The sequence below is a fragment of the Oryctolagus cuniculus genome, chromosome 5 (genome assembly GCF_964237555.1).
Source record: "Oryctolagus cuniculus chromosome 5, mOryCun1.1, whole genome shotgun sequence".
Lineage (NCBI taxonomy): Eukaryota > Metazoa > Chordata > Mammalia > Lagomorpha > Leporidae > Oryctolagus > Oryctolagus cuniculus.
This window is the reverse complement of record NC_091436.1, coordinates 102,153,814-102,165,865: the sequence shown is the minus strand read 5'-3', so window position 1 is coordinate 102,165,865 and position 12,052 is coordinate 102,153,814. Positions and strand designations below refer to the sequence as shown.

General features: G+C 43.5%; 1 long non-coding RNA gene across 1 annotated transcript in view; it reads right to left on the bottom strand.

Annotated features, from left to right (window-relative positions):
• LOC138849648 (uncharacterized) overlaps window positions 1-12,052 on the bottom strand; it is a 69,271-nt gene that overhangs the window by 8,255 nt on the left and 48,964 nt on the right. Inside the window, exon 5 of the long non-coding RNA XR_011388651.1 lies at window positions 9,634-9,770. This is a non-coding gene — a long non-coding RNA (uncharacterized lncRNA). The remainder of the gene's footprint in view (window positions 1-9,633; window positions 9,771-12,052) is intronic.

Sequence of the window (12,052 nt, the reverse complement as noted above, 5' to 3'; positions counted from 1 at the left end):
AAGAAACAAACTAGTATGCTAGTTAGGACTGGTCATTTGGTCTTCATATCACTTTTCTGTCAACATTTCTTTGCCTTTTTTTTTAAAGATTTATTTATTTATTTATTTATTTGAGAGGCAGAGGCAGAAGCAGAGAGATCTTCCATGCACTGGTTCACTCCCCAAATGTCCACAATGGCCGAGCTGGGCTGATCGGAAGCCAGGAGCCAGGAGCTTCTTCAGGATCTCCCACATGGGTGCAGGGGCCCAAGCACTTGGGCCATCTTCTACTGATTTTCCAGGCCATAGCAAAGAGCTGGATCAGAAGTGGAGCAGTTGGGCCTCGAACTGGTGCTCATATGGGATGCTAGCACTGCAGATTATGGCATTACCCACTGTCCCAAAGTGCTAGCCCCAACATTGATTTATCATTTAGTTACTGTTTATACTGCTAAATAATAACTCTGCTTTTTAAAAAATATTCTATTGGAGTGGACATTTGGCACAGTAGCCATGATGCTGCTTGAGACACTCATATCCCACTCCTTCAACCTGTAAGAATACCTGGGTTCAAGTTGCAGCTTCCAATTCTAACTTCCTGCTTATACATACCCTGCAAGACAGCAGGTGATGGTTCAAGTACTTTGGTCTTTTCCAACCATGTGGGAGACCCAGATTGAGTTCTGGAAATAGGATAACAGTGGCAATGGACTATTAATTAACCAATGCTGGTTGATTAATTAGAAGGAAAGTAAAATGAAAAGTGCCTGATGAGTTCATTCATTCATGTAATTGATCCTTTCATTTAATCAAAGTCAGTTGTCTTCTGTTTGCTAGATTTTCTGGTAGGCTGTTTATATTTGTTGATGAATGAAAATGGAGTCCCTGCAAACCAGGCATGAAGTCTCGTGTGTTTGATTTGTATATGACAACAGTTCTAGAACAAAAGTGACTGAGCTGAATGCATTGCCGATGACTGAACTTCACTCCTACCAAGCCAGAGAATGTCGTTCCTCCGCAAAGAGGGGGAGCGACATAATGGTGCCGTGACTCGGATAGGAAACCCAGGAGGGAAGAAGTGGGAAAATACCAGAGAGAGAGACTAGCAAAGAGCCTAGGGAAAAGCCGGACAGAAAAGGTGCTGGAAGAAGCTATTGAAAGCCTAGGCATAGACTCGGATATGGACTGTGGGAAAGAAGTTAGGATTGAAAGTGAAAGTAAAAGCAAGAAGAAACTTAGACTCGGATACGGACTACAGGTTAAAAGCGAAAGTGAAAGCTAGAAGAAACAGACTTGGATACAGACTGTGGGGAGAAGCCAGGAGAAATGAGAGGGGAATATTGTTGGAAGAAAAGTTAGGAAACATACCGGGTAGAGAAAAATGTTAGGGAGGATGAAGCCGCGGGGGCAGGCTGAGGCGGAGACGTAAGCTAGCTTGGGATTCGTCAAGTCAGCCCGGGGAGCAAAAGGCGAAAAAGCTAAAACCAGAGGCGAGACGCGTAAGCTAGGTTGGAATCCGTCAGATTAGCCTGGGGAGCAAACCAAAAGGCCAAACCGAAAGGCGCAGACGTAAGCTAGGTTGAATTAGCCAGGTTAGCCCAGGGAACTTAGACTGAATACCGGTGGCGGAAACATGAGCTAGGCTGTGTGACTCGCGGAAGCCACCGCGCGCAGAGAGAGCGCGCGGGGCACGAACGGGGAGAGTGCACGAGGCGCAAGTAGGAAACGCGGGGCTAGCGCGAAGGCCGTGGTGTGGGCACAAAGGGCGCGGAGACCGTGGAGCGCGCGAAGCCGGGAAGCCGCCACGGGCGAGGCGCCGAGAAGCTGCCTTGGGGCGGGTGCTGGGAAGCCGCAGGGATAAGAGAAACAGAAGTATAGAAGTAAAATGAGAGAAATAGGAATGCTGGCAGATAGAAGTAAAATAGGAGAAATAGGAATGCCCGGAGATAGAGAAATAAAGAAAAATAAGGCCTCCCCACAACATGGCAGTGAGAGAGCTTGGATTCGGTCTGCCTGATTAGTAAGACGATAAGCACCTGTGGGCGGCTGCAGGTCACCGAAGACAGGCACGTTATCAACATCAATAAGTCTCCCCACAATACGGCAATGAGAAGGCTCGGATTCGGTTTGCCTGATTGCTAGGGCTTGTAAGCACCTGCAGGCAGTTCTAGCAGAGCAGAGCATGCGCTGCAGGGCACCGAACACAGGCACGCATCAGCGCCTAAAAACCTCCTCACAACATGGCGAAGAGAGGACCCGGATTCGGTTTGCCTGATTGGTAGGGCTTGTAAGCACCTGTGGGCAACTCCAGCAAGCAGAGCAGAGTGTGTGCCGCGGGGCACCGAAGACAGGCGCGTATCAACGCCAAAAAATAAAAAGAAAGGGGGAATTGTGGGGAGAAACTCGGACTAGACTGTTACTGAAATTAAGACTTATTCTATGCATCTGCTCTCCCACAATATGGCACTGGGAGAGGAGGAAACAGCTTCTACACAGCTGCCTCCAGTTCAACCAATAAGCAGCAGGAGCTGCTCCTAATTGGAGGAGAGCAGCGTACTCGGCGTGTGGGTAGCAGAGTTGGGATTGGTGGAAGAGGACTATAAAGGAGGAGAGAGACAACATGTACCAGGAACATCTATCTGAAGGAACACCTGAGCAGCCCCCGAGAGAGCCGGCCGGCAGTGTGCCGCTCCCCCGCGGAAGTGGGGAAAGTGGCAGGGGGAACCGCCCTTCCACGGAGGTGGAAGGGTCAGTAGCCAACCCGGGAAGAACCAGCAGCAAACCCGGGGAGGGCCGAGCAGACAAAAGAACAGCGCAGGGTCCTGTGTCGTTCCTCTGCAAAGAGGGGGAGCGACAAGAGAACTTAGGAAAGTTTGATGAGACTATCACTTTCTGAGCTTTTGGTACCACATGCCTCTTCATAATGCTGGATTTCCACCTTTTTAAATTTAAACTGACTCTGTGATATATTTATTAAACTATTCATTCTATGATCAAGCATGTTCTAAGCTTACCATGTATAGGCCTCCATGGACATTAACCATAACTGAGCAGAATAATACAATTGAGCCTCTGGGATATCTAAAGATTCCTTTTGCTACTCCTTTCCCAAAAAGAACATAGATATGAGGTTATATGGAAAATTAAGAAATAATAATTAATAAGCCTTCACTGTCAGTATTACATTCTGTGGGTACTTTATTCTTTGTCTTCCTCCTTTCATTTGTAGAAACACACACTGCTTTATGGCATTCCTGTTGACACTTTTGATTTTATGTATTTGAGAGGTAGAGTTACAGAGAGAGAGGGAGAGACAGAAAGTTCTTCCATCCACTGGTTCATTCCCCAAATGGCCACAACAGCCAGAGCCAGGAGCCAGGAGCTCTTCCAGGTCTCCCATGTGGGTGCAGGGGCCCAAGCACTTGGGCCATCTTCTGCTACTCTCCTAGTCCATTAGCAGGGAGCTGGATGGGAAGAGGAGTAGCCAAGACAGAAACTGGCACCCATATGATCCCGGTACCACAGGCAAAGGCTTAGCCTACTATGCTTCAGTGCCAGCCCCTCCTATCAACTCTTGATCTTGGTTCAAGTATGTGCTGCTTTTTGCATCCACATCTTCTCCTTACTGGGAGAAAATACCATATATTCTTTCTAAACCAACTTCTCTCTTAAGCCACCTAAATCTGTATGGCAAATTAAAGAAAAATGTAGCCTTCTTTATTGTTAAGATTTTTAAATAAAGATGACAGAATCGAATATAGTGGTGATTAAACTTGTTTGGTCATAGGAAATCTTTTGAGGTTCCTAAATTGTTGAGGACACCAAAGGACTTTTGGTTTTATGTGTTAAGTCTATGCATACTTGCAGGAATTAAACTGAGCAGCCTTTAAAAAATTAATTCACTTAAAGTTACCCACACATCCTTACATCCAGAGGTAGTTTAATAATCTGTTTAAATCATTCATAGCAGCCAATGCTAGCTTAGGGAAGACCAGGGAAGCGTTCTTCCAGTGGTTGTGCAGAGGACTGCTCAATAAAAGTGTTCTTCGTTGGCCAGGAATGGCTTAGAGAATCTCTAATAAACCCAATGCACATTAGCATAAAATAACACTTAAAAAGTTAAAATAATGTTTCCAAAATAAAAAATGAGAAGAGTATGTTGTTTTACATTTTTGCAGTTCTCTTTAATGTTTAACTCAATAGAAGGCAGTTGTATTTTTACATCATCCTCTATATTCAAACTGTTGTGTTGTGATATTGATTGAAGTGTGGTGAAGGAAATCTGGCTTCACACACCTGCGTAGCTGGGAAAGGGGGCCACTCACATACCCTGTGAAGGAGTTTCTGGGAGCCAAGGTCCTCAGACCACATTTCCAAAAACCGTTGAGCTGATTTAGGGTGAAAGGAAGGTATGAAATACCAGACCTTTGGAAGGGCTATCAGAACCACACCACAGCACATAATGGCTGGAGAGGAATCCATTGCAACTGTGCAGGCAGGAAGCTGCAACTTCCACTGCCACCACCATGGACTCCAGAAGCTCTGTGCCCCAGTGCCTTCCTTTTCCCCACGTTAACCCAGTATGCCTCACTGTCTCGTGCAGTTGTATCAGATTGATGGTTCCATCAATCTAAACTCAGGTGCCTGTACCCTCCTGGAGGCTGGAAAGTGTCCTCTTACCAAATGCTTTGTGGGTAAGGCAGACTTCACCCTGGGGAACTAGGAGATGTACAAATGGTATTCAAAATATTGTTACTTGTCTACTACAATTAGCTACAAGCTCAGAAAGTGGTAGTCTTGTCAAACTTAGGAAGTTCCCTTTGGTTTGGGGGGAAGCACAATCATCTGCAATGTATTTAGCTGAAAATCAGTTTTATTGGGACACACAATATGAAAGTGTAAAAATAAAATCTGCATGTCCTTTGATTCCTGCTTGTTTGGAGAGTATTTCCATAGAAATTGGGCATTTGAACCTGTATTTTTGTGTCTTTTATATGGCATTGATTAATCATGAAAAATTAATGATTTAATTACAAAAGTTACTTAAAATTCTGCAACATTCTATATTTTAGGTAAGGTTTAGATAGTAAATATATTTAGGCTTTGTTTCTAACTTAGTTTTAGCAAGTAGAATCTTAGAAATGTGAATAATTCTAATGAGCTCTTGCTAGTAAAAAGGAATCATGGACAGATTGAAAATGGAGTTCGTGGTTGATGCAGGTATGAGAATGAGATGAAAATCAAACAAAAGAGCTTCTAGAAACAACTTACAAGGTAATGTTAGAAGTTAAAATGTGCACAAAGGAAAAACGAGGAATGTGTTTTTTGTAGAGCTTGTCTTTAGCCCCCTTGGAAAAATCTGAATTTATAAACTGAGTTGTTCTAGACTGGGACTGTAACCTGTAGCTTAAAATATTATGTATTCCTTAGTACAGGAGGTCATTGTATTCAAATTGGCACCTACAACTTTAAAGGCATATAAAATTTAGATTCTTTGTTTGCCATAGAGTATAGTATTTTGTCTTGTTTCTAAGTGACTCAGCTAGATTCCTTATTTTTAATAGTGCTTACACAAGATTGTGTTTTGATAGTCATCTCATTTTTATTCTGCTGCTCAGAGATGTCAGGACTTTGTGTGGGTTGTCTCATATCAAATCTGAACCCTTGATTATATGAGTCACAACCTTCCATCATCATCCATACCTGTGAACCAAATGTCTCAGCTTGGCAATCTGAATCTTTTTATTTCCCAGTTTTATGTAGGTTAATGCTGACTAGCATGCCCCCTGCCTCTCGCTGCCCACATGTAACTCTTCTCACTTACTGCAGTCCTGGGTGGAATACAGCTAGGTTTAAACTAAATAGGGGAAATGGTTCTCTACTTCAAAAAAAAAGGGGGGGGGGGATTACATGATTCATGTCATACCTTTAATCCTTTTTCAGCTAATTAATCCTGATTGTGATGGCTAATTTTAGGTTGTCAACTTGACTGGATTAAGTTATGCCCAGGTAACTGGTAAAACATGATTTCTAGGTGAGTCTGTGAGGGTGTTGCTGGGAGAGACTAGCACTTGAGTTGCTACATGTTGGCAGGCCTCCATAGAGAGGCCAGCTAAAACAAAATGACAGAGGAAGAATGAACTTGCTGTCTTTTCTGGAGCTGAAACATCCGTCTTTTCCTGCCCTCAGACGCCAGAGCTCCAGATTCTCCAGCCTTCGGAACCTAAACCAGCAGTCCCCTAGGTTCTCAGACCTTCAAACACAGAAACCGTTACACTGCCAGCTTCTCCAGTCCAGCTTGCGGTCAGCATATCATGGGACTCGGAGCCTCTAGAATCATGTAAACTAATCCCCATAATAAATCACTTCTAATATATAAGCTACATATAATATACTAATATGTATAATATATAATTTTTAAAGATTTATTTATTTGAAATGCAGAGCAAGAGAGAAGACAGTGGGATCTTCCACCTACTGGTTCACTACCCAAATGCCTGCAAAGTTTGAGCTGATTCAGGCTAAAGTGGGAAGCCAGAAATTCCACCCAGGTCTCCTATGTTCACAGCAAGGTCCCAACTACTTGAGCCAATACCTGCTGTCTCCCAGAGTACACATTAGCAGGAAACTGGATTGGAAGTGACTTGAATTCAGGCACTCTGACATGGGATGTGGGTATCCCAAGAAGTAACTGACATATTGCTCCACAATGCCTGTTCTCCCTCTAATATAGTTCTGTCCACCTTATTGGTTCTGTTTCTATGGAGAAACCTCAGTAATACATTGGCCATTCCTGATTATGCCCGTCCCTATAGCAACTCCTTGTCCCTCCTGTAGATGCCATGGCTGGCCTTTCTGTGTATCTGCACCCTGGTGGTGGGATGACTTGATTCTTGTCTTTCATTTCAACTATCTGGTGAGCTTTTCCATTCTATAGAGGCTAGAATGCCAGAAACTATATTTCTAGTGAGGATTCTGTGTGCAAATTAAATTTTGCCAGTTAGATGCACTTGTGATTTGAAAGGGAATATGAGAGGACCAACATTGTAGTATAATGGGTAAGGTGGCCACTTATGACACTGGCATCCCATATGGGTGCTGGTTCATGTCCTGGTTCATGTCCTGGCTGCTCTACTTCCTATCCAGCTCCCTGCTAATGGCTTGGGAAAAGCAACAAAAGAAGGCCCAAGTGTTTGGGCTCCTGTACCCACATGGAAGACCTGGATGAAGCTCCTGGCTCCTGAGTTCAGCTTGGCCCAATCCTGGCCATTGAGGCCTTCTGGGGGGTGAACCAGCAGATGGAAGGTCTCTCTCTCTGTTTCACCCTCCCTCCCTATCTCTCACTTTCAAATAAATAAATAAAACTTTAAACAGAAGAAAGAGGGAGTGAGGGGATTTGAGAGAGAGCCATTCTCTTGCTAGTAGGAAGATGTACAGTGTGGAAACTGGATTTGCCTGCAGTAGCACTCTAATGTGAAGTCACTATACTTATATAGTCAATAGGCAGTTGTAGTAACAGTCATGGTTCCTCATCTCTGGATTGCAACTGCTATAATATTTTCTTTTTAAAGATTTGTTTATTTATTTGAAAGCCAGAGTGAGAGAGAGAGGGAGAGATCTTCCATCCACTTGTTCCCTCTCAAGATTCCCACAACAGTAAGGGCTGGGCCAGGCTGAAGTTGGTAGCCAGGAACTCCCATGTGGCTCTCCCAAGTGGGTAGCAAGAACTAAGCACATGGTCCATTATATGCTGCCTCCCAGGCACATTAGTAGGAAACTGGACTGGAAGTGAATAGTAGCAGAGATTCAAACCAGCACTCAAATATGAGAATAGAGGGTTTTTACCCCCCTCCCAAAAAGTTTCCAAAGAGGGAAAAAAATGTCATAGAAAAAAACAAATAGTACCAAGTTTCCTAACAGAACACTGGATGCTATAGAATAGCAAAGCAATCTAAAATTTTAAGGAGAATTTTTTTATTTACAATTCAAACCAGCTAACATACCCTGTCGATCAAGTGTGAGCATAGAATTCTATCCCCAATTATATATGAGAATAGAATAAAAATGCTTTTAGATGGCAAGGACTAGGAGCAAAGAAAATCAAAAAAACCATGGGGCCAGTGCTGTGGCTCACTTGGTTAATCTTCCGCCTGCGGTGCCAGCATCCCAAATGGGCGCCAGGTTCTAGTCCTGGTTGCTCCTCTTCCAGTCCAGCTCTCTGCTGTGGCCCGGGAGGGCAGTGGAGGATGGCCCAAGTACTTGGGCCCCTGCACCCGCATGGGAGACCAGGAGGGGGCACCTGGCTCCTGGCTTTGGATCCATGTAGTGCCAACCATAGCGGCCATTTGGGGAGTGAACCAACAGAGGGAAGATCTTTCTCTCTGTCTCTCTCTCTCTCTCTCACTGTCTAAAACTCTACCTGTCAAATAAAAAAAAAATACTCCCATGCATCTCAGGAAACTACTGATGGCTGTACTTTACCAGAAAGAGTAAACTAATAAAGCAAAATGCATTGGATCCAGGAACTAGGATCCAGGATTCGGCTAAGTCACAGCCTTGAGAACAACCAGGCCAGACAAAAGTAAGATGTAGAAGTCAGTGGTAGAGAACTATCCCACGAGGTGCAAAGCATGAAAAATGACCTATTATTTGGATTGCTTGAGCACTAGGAAAATTATTTGTAAACATTCAGCGAATGTTAGAGATTTTAGAAGTAACTATCAAACAGGTACATAGAAAACTATGCAAATAAGGTGGTGGGAGGAGGTTTGGTCTAGCAGTTAAGGCACCACATTAAGACAGGTAAGATACCTATATTCCAAAACAGTGCCCAGGTTTCAGTCCTGTCTCTGCTACCAGTTCCAGCTTCCTGCTAATGCATACCCTGGGAGGCAGCAGAAAATGAAAGGCTCAAAAGCATGGGTCCCTATCACTCATTTTTAAGACCTGGAATGCGTTCCCAGCTCCTGTCTTTGGTCTAATCTAACCTTAGCTTTGTGGTCATTTGGGAAGTGAACTAGTAAGTAGGAGCTTTCTCCATCTCCCTCAAATAAATGAAAGATTAAATATATTAAGATGTTTTAAAATAGGAAATTATTAAATTGTTAACTCTAGCAAAAGCAAAACTTTGTACAAGAAAGAATATATGTGTACAATACACTACTTAGCTCAGAAGTTAACAATAAATATTACATAATCATAGCAAGTTTTAAAAGATTGTTGAATTTTTTTTTTAATTGTGACTTACTTCTGTGGAGAGGGGATAGGAAGTGCACATAGGATGGTAGTGTTAGCTAAATCTAGTTACTTGTATTTAAATTAATTTTCAAGTCTGTTTTCTCGATTAGGCTATGGGATTCATTACCTGTCTTTGATTTCTAATTTTTTTTCTTCAGCTTGTACTCCAAATTGTAGAATACTGCTGGTATTTACTGAAACTCAGTAGATGTTTACTCAGTGCTGAGTAATTGAGTATTTGTGGCAGGGAGAATTTTATGACGGATTCCAAGATCGCCTCCTTCTGATGTAGAAACACTGTATGACACCCTGCCCCTCCAGTGCGTATGGGACCCCGTGAATATGATAGGATAGTTAGTCCTTTGATTGGTCTGCATTATACTGCAAGGCAAGATGATAATCCAGTGACCACATTACCTTTCATAAGACTTCACTGTAGCCAACTGCAGGAAGCTTCTACTGGCTTTGAACAAGTAAGCTGCCATGTTGTGAGTGTGCTGTTGAACAGGGCTTGCAGGGGAGCTGGAGGAGCTGAGTGATTCCCATCTCATAGCCTACAAGAAAACAAGGACATCAGCCTTACAATGACATGGCTCTGAATTCCACCAACCACAAAATAAGTGAGATCGGAAGAAGACTCCACTCCTCAGATGACATTGCTGCCCAACTAGCACCTTGATTTCAGTCTGAGCAACTGACTGGTACCATGTTTCCTTACCCTAGGAGACTGTGAAATAATAAATGAATGCCTTAGATTTTTTCTTATTTATTCTGTAGCAGTGGAAAATAGATAACAGTATTCAAGTGGCTGTTTCTAGGCCATTGACCCTGAATCCAGACCTTGTTCCCACCTTTGCCTGTAATTTGGGTTACTGCCTCCTAATTTTGATTATTTGTACAGAGAATTCCTCCTCTAAGATTTGCTCTGTCAAACTCTTATCATTACTTCTCTCTCTCTCTAAAAAGGTTTTTTTATTCACTTGAAAGAGTTTCAGAGAGAGAGGGAGAGGGAGAGAAATCTTTTACCCACTGGTTCACTCCCCAGATGGCCACAATGGCCAGCACAGGGCCAGATTGAAACCAAGAGCTTCTTTCCTGTCTCCCATATGGGTGACAGGGGCCCAAACGCTTGGCCGCCTTCCACTGCTTTTCTCAGACCATTAGCAGGGAGCTGGATTGGAAGTAAAGCATCTGGGACATGAACCGGCACCCATATGGGATGCTGGCATCCCAGGCAAAGGATTTTACCCACTGTACCACAATGCCGGCGCCTACAATTATCTCTCTTAAGAGAGGCATGAAGTCCTTAGGACTGTGGGCAATCTTCCCTGTGCCAATTCCCTATTGATCAACAACAGATTTTTTTTAAACATTTATTTATTTATTTGAAAGATTCAATTTGAAATTTTTGAAAATTTATTTATTTATTTGAAAGGGTAATACAGAGAGAGGAGAGGCAGAGAGAGAGAGGTCTTCCATCCAATGGTTCACTCCCCAATTTGCTGCAATGGCCAGAGCTGTGCCTTTCCGAAGCCAGGAGCCAGGAGCTTCTTCTGGGTCTTCATGTGGGTGCAGGGGCCCAAGGACTTGGGCCATCTTCTACTGCTTTCCCAGGCCACAGCAGAGAGCCAGATTGGAAGCGGAGCAGCTGGTCTTGAACTGGCACCCATATGGGATGGCAGCGCTTCAGGCCAGGGCGTTAACCCACTGCAACACAGCGCTGGCCCCAACAGATTTTTAAGTTACTGCTCTTAGCTTCCTTCCTCTCATGTTCCGTCTGCCTATGATACTATTCCTGTTACTTTACACTGATCTCCCTTCCCTGTGGACCCATATGTGTGTGAACTAACACCTGTTATGTTGTGATCATTTTTGTATATTGTATCCAGCTTGCTGAACTGAACCCTACATCCTGAGTCTTGGTCTAGATGCTTCCTGCTCGGACTGCCCTCTCTAGTAACAGTTACCTAGTCCAGTATCCTGAAATTAGGCTCAGTATCTTAGAACTGGGCCAGTTGGTCACAGAATAATTGGAGGCTGGCGCCGTGGCGCAGCAGGTTAAAGCCCCGGCCTGCAGTGCTAACATCACTTATGGTTGCTGGTTTGAGTCCCAGCTGCTCCACTTCTGATCCAGCTCTCTGCTATGGCCTGGGAAAGCAGTCGAAAATGGCCCAAGTCCTTGGGCCCCTGCTCTCATGTGAGAGACCTGGAAGAAGCTCCTGGCTCTTAGCTTCAGATCACCTCAGCTCTGGCCATTGCAGTCATTTGGGAAGTGAGCCAGTGGATGTGGAAGAACTCTCTCTCTCTCTCTCTCTCTCTCTCTCTGGCTCTACCTCTCTCTGTAACTGTCTTTAAACAATTAAAATAAATCTTTTAAAAAATAATTAACCCTAAATTATTAGAAAAACATTGAGATATAATGTGTAGTGCAATTTCTTTTAATTTAGAAAATATGGGAAACATTCTAAAAATTTTAATTGCTATAAAAATTTCACAAATTATTTTAGGAATTTATTTATTAAGTAAAAATTCTAGTTTTCAAAATCAGTTAAAATGCTAAAAGATTTGGAATCATCTGAGATTTCTAACTGCAATATAAGACAGCAAAATCTGCAGAGGGCCAACGGTTAACAAAGGTAGAAGGTGATTGGGAAGATGCATCTGGGGCAGGTCAAGCTAAGGTGCTGGAGAGGGAGGAGAGAAGGGCTGGAGAGGGCTGGAGAGTGTCAAGTGGGGAGGAGTGTTGGCCAGTAACAAACTTGGTCTCTAAATACTAAACCATCCCTGGATCTGGTGGCATTTCTCTGAGTATATAAGCTGAGCCATAAAGCATTTG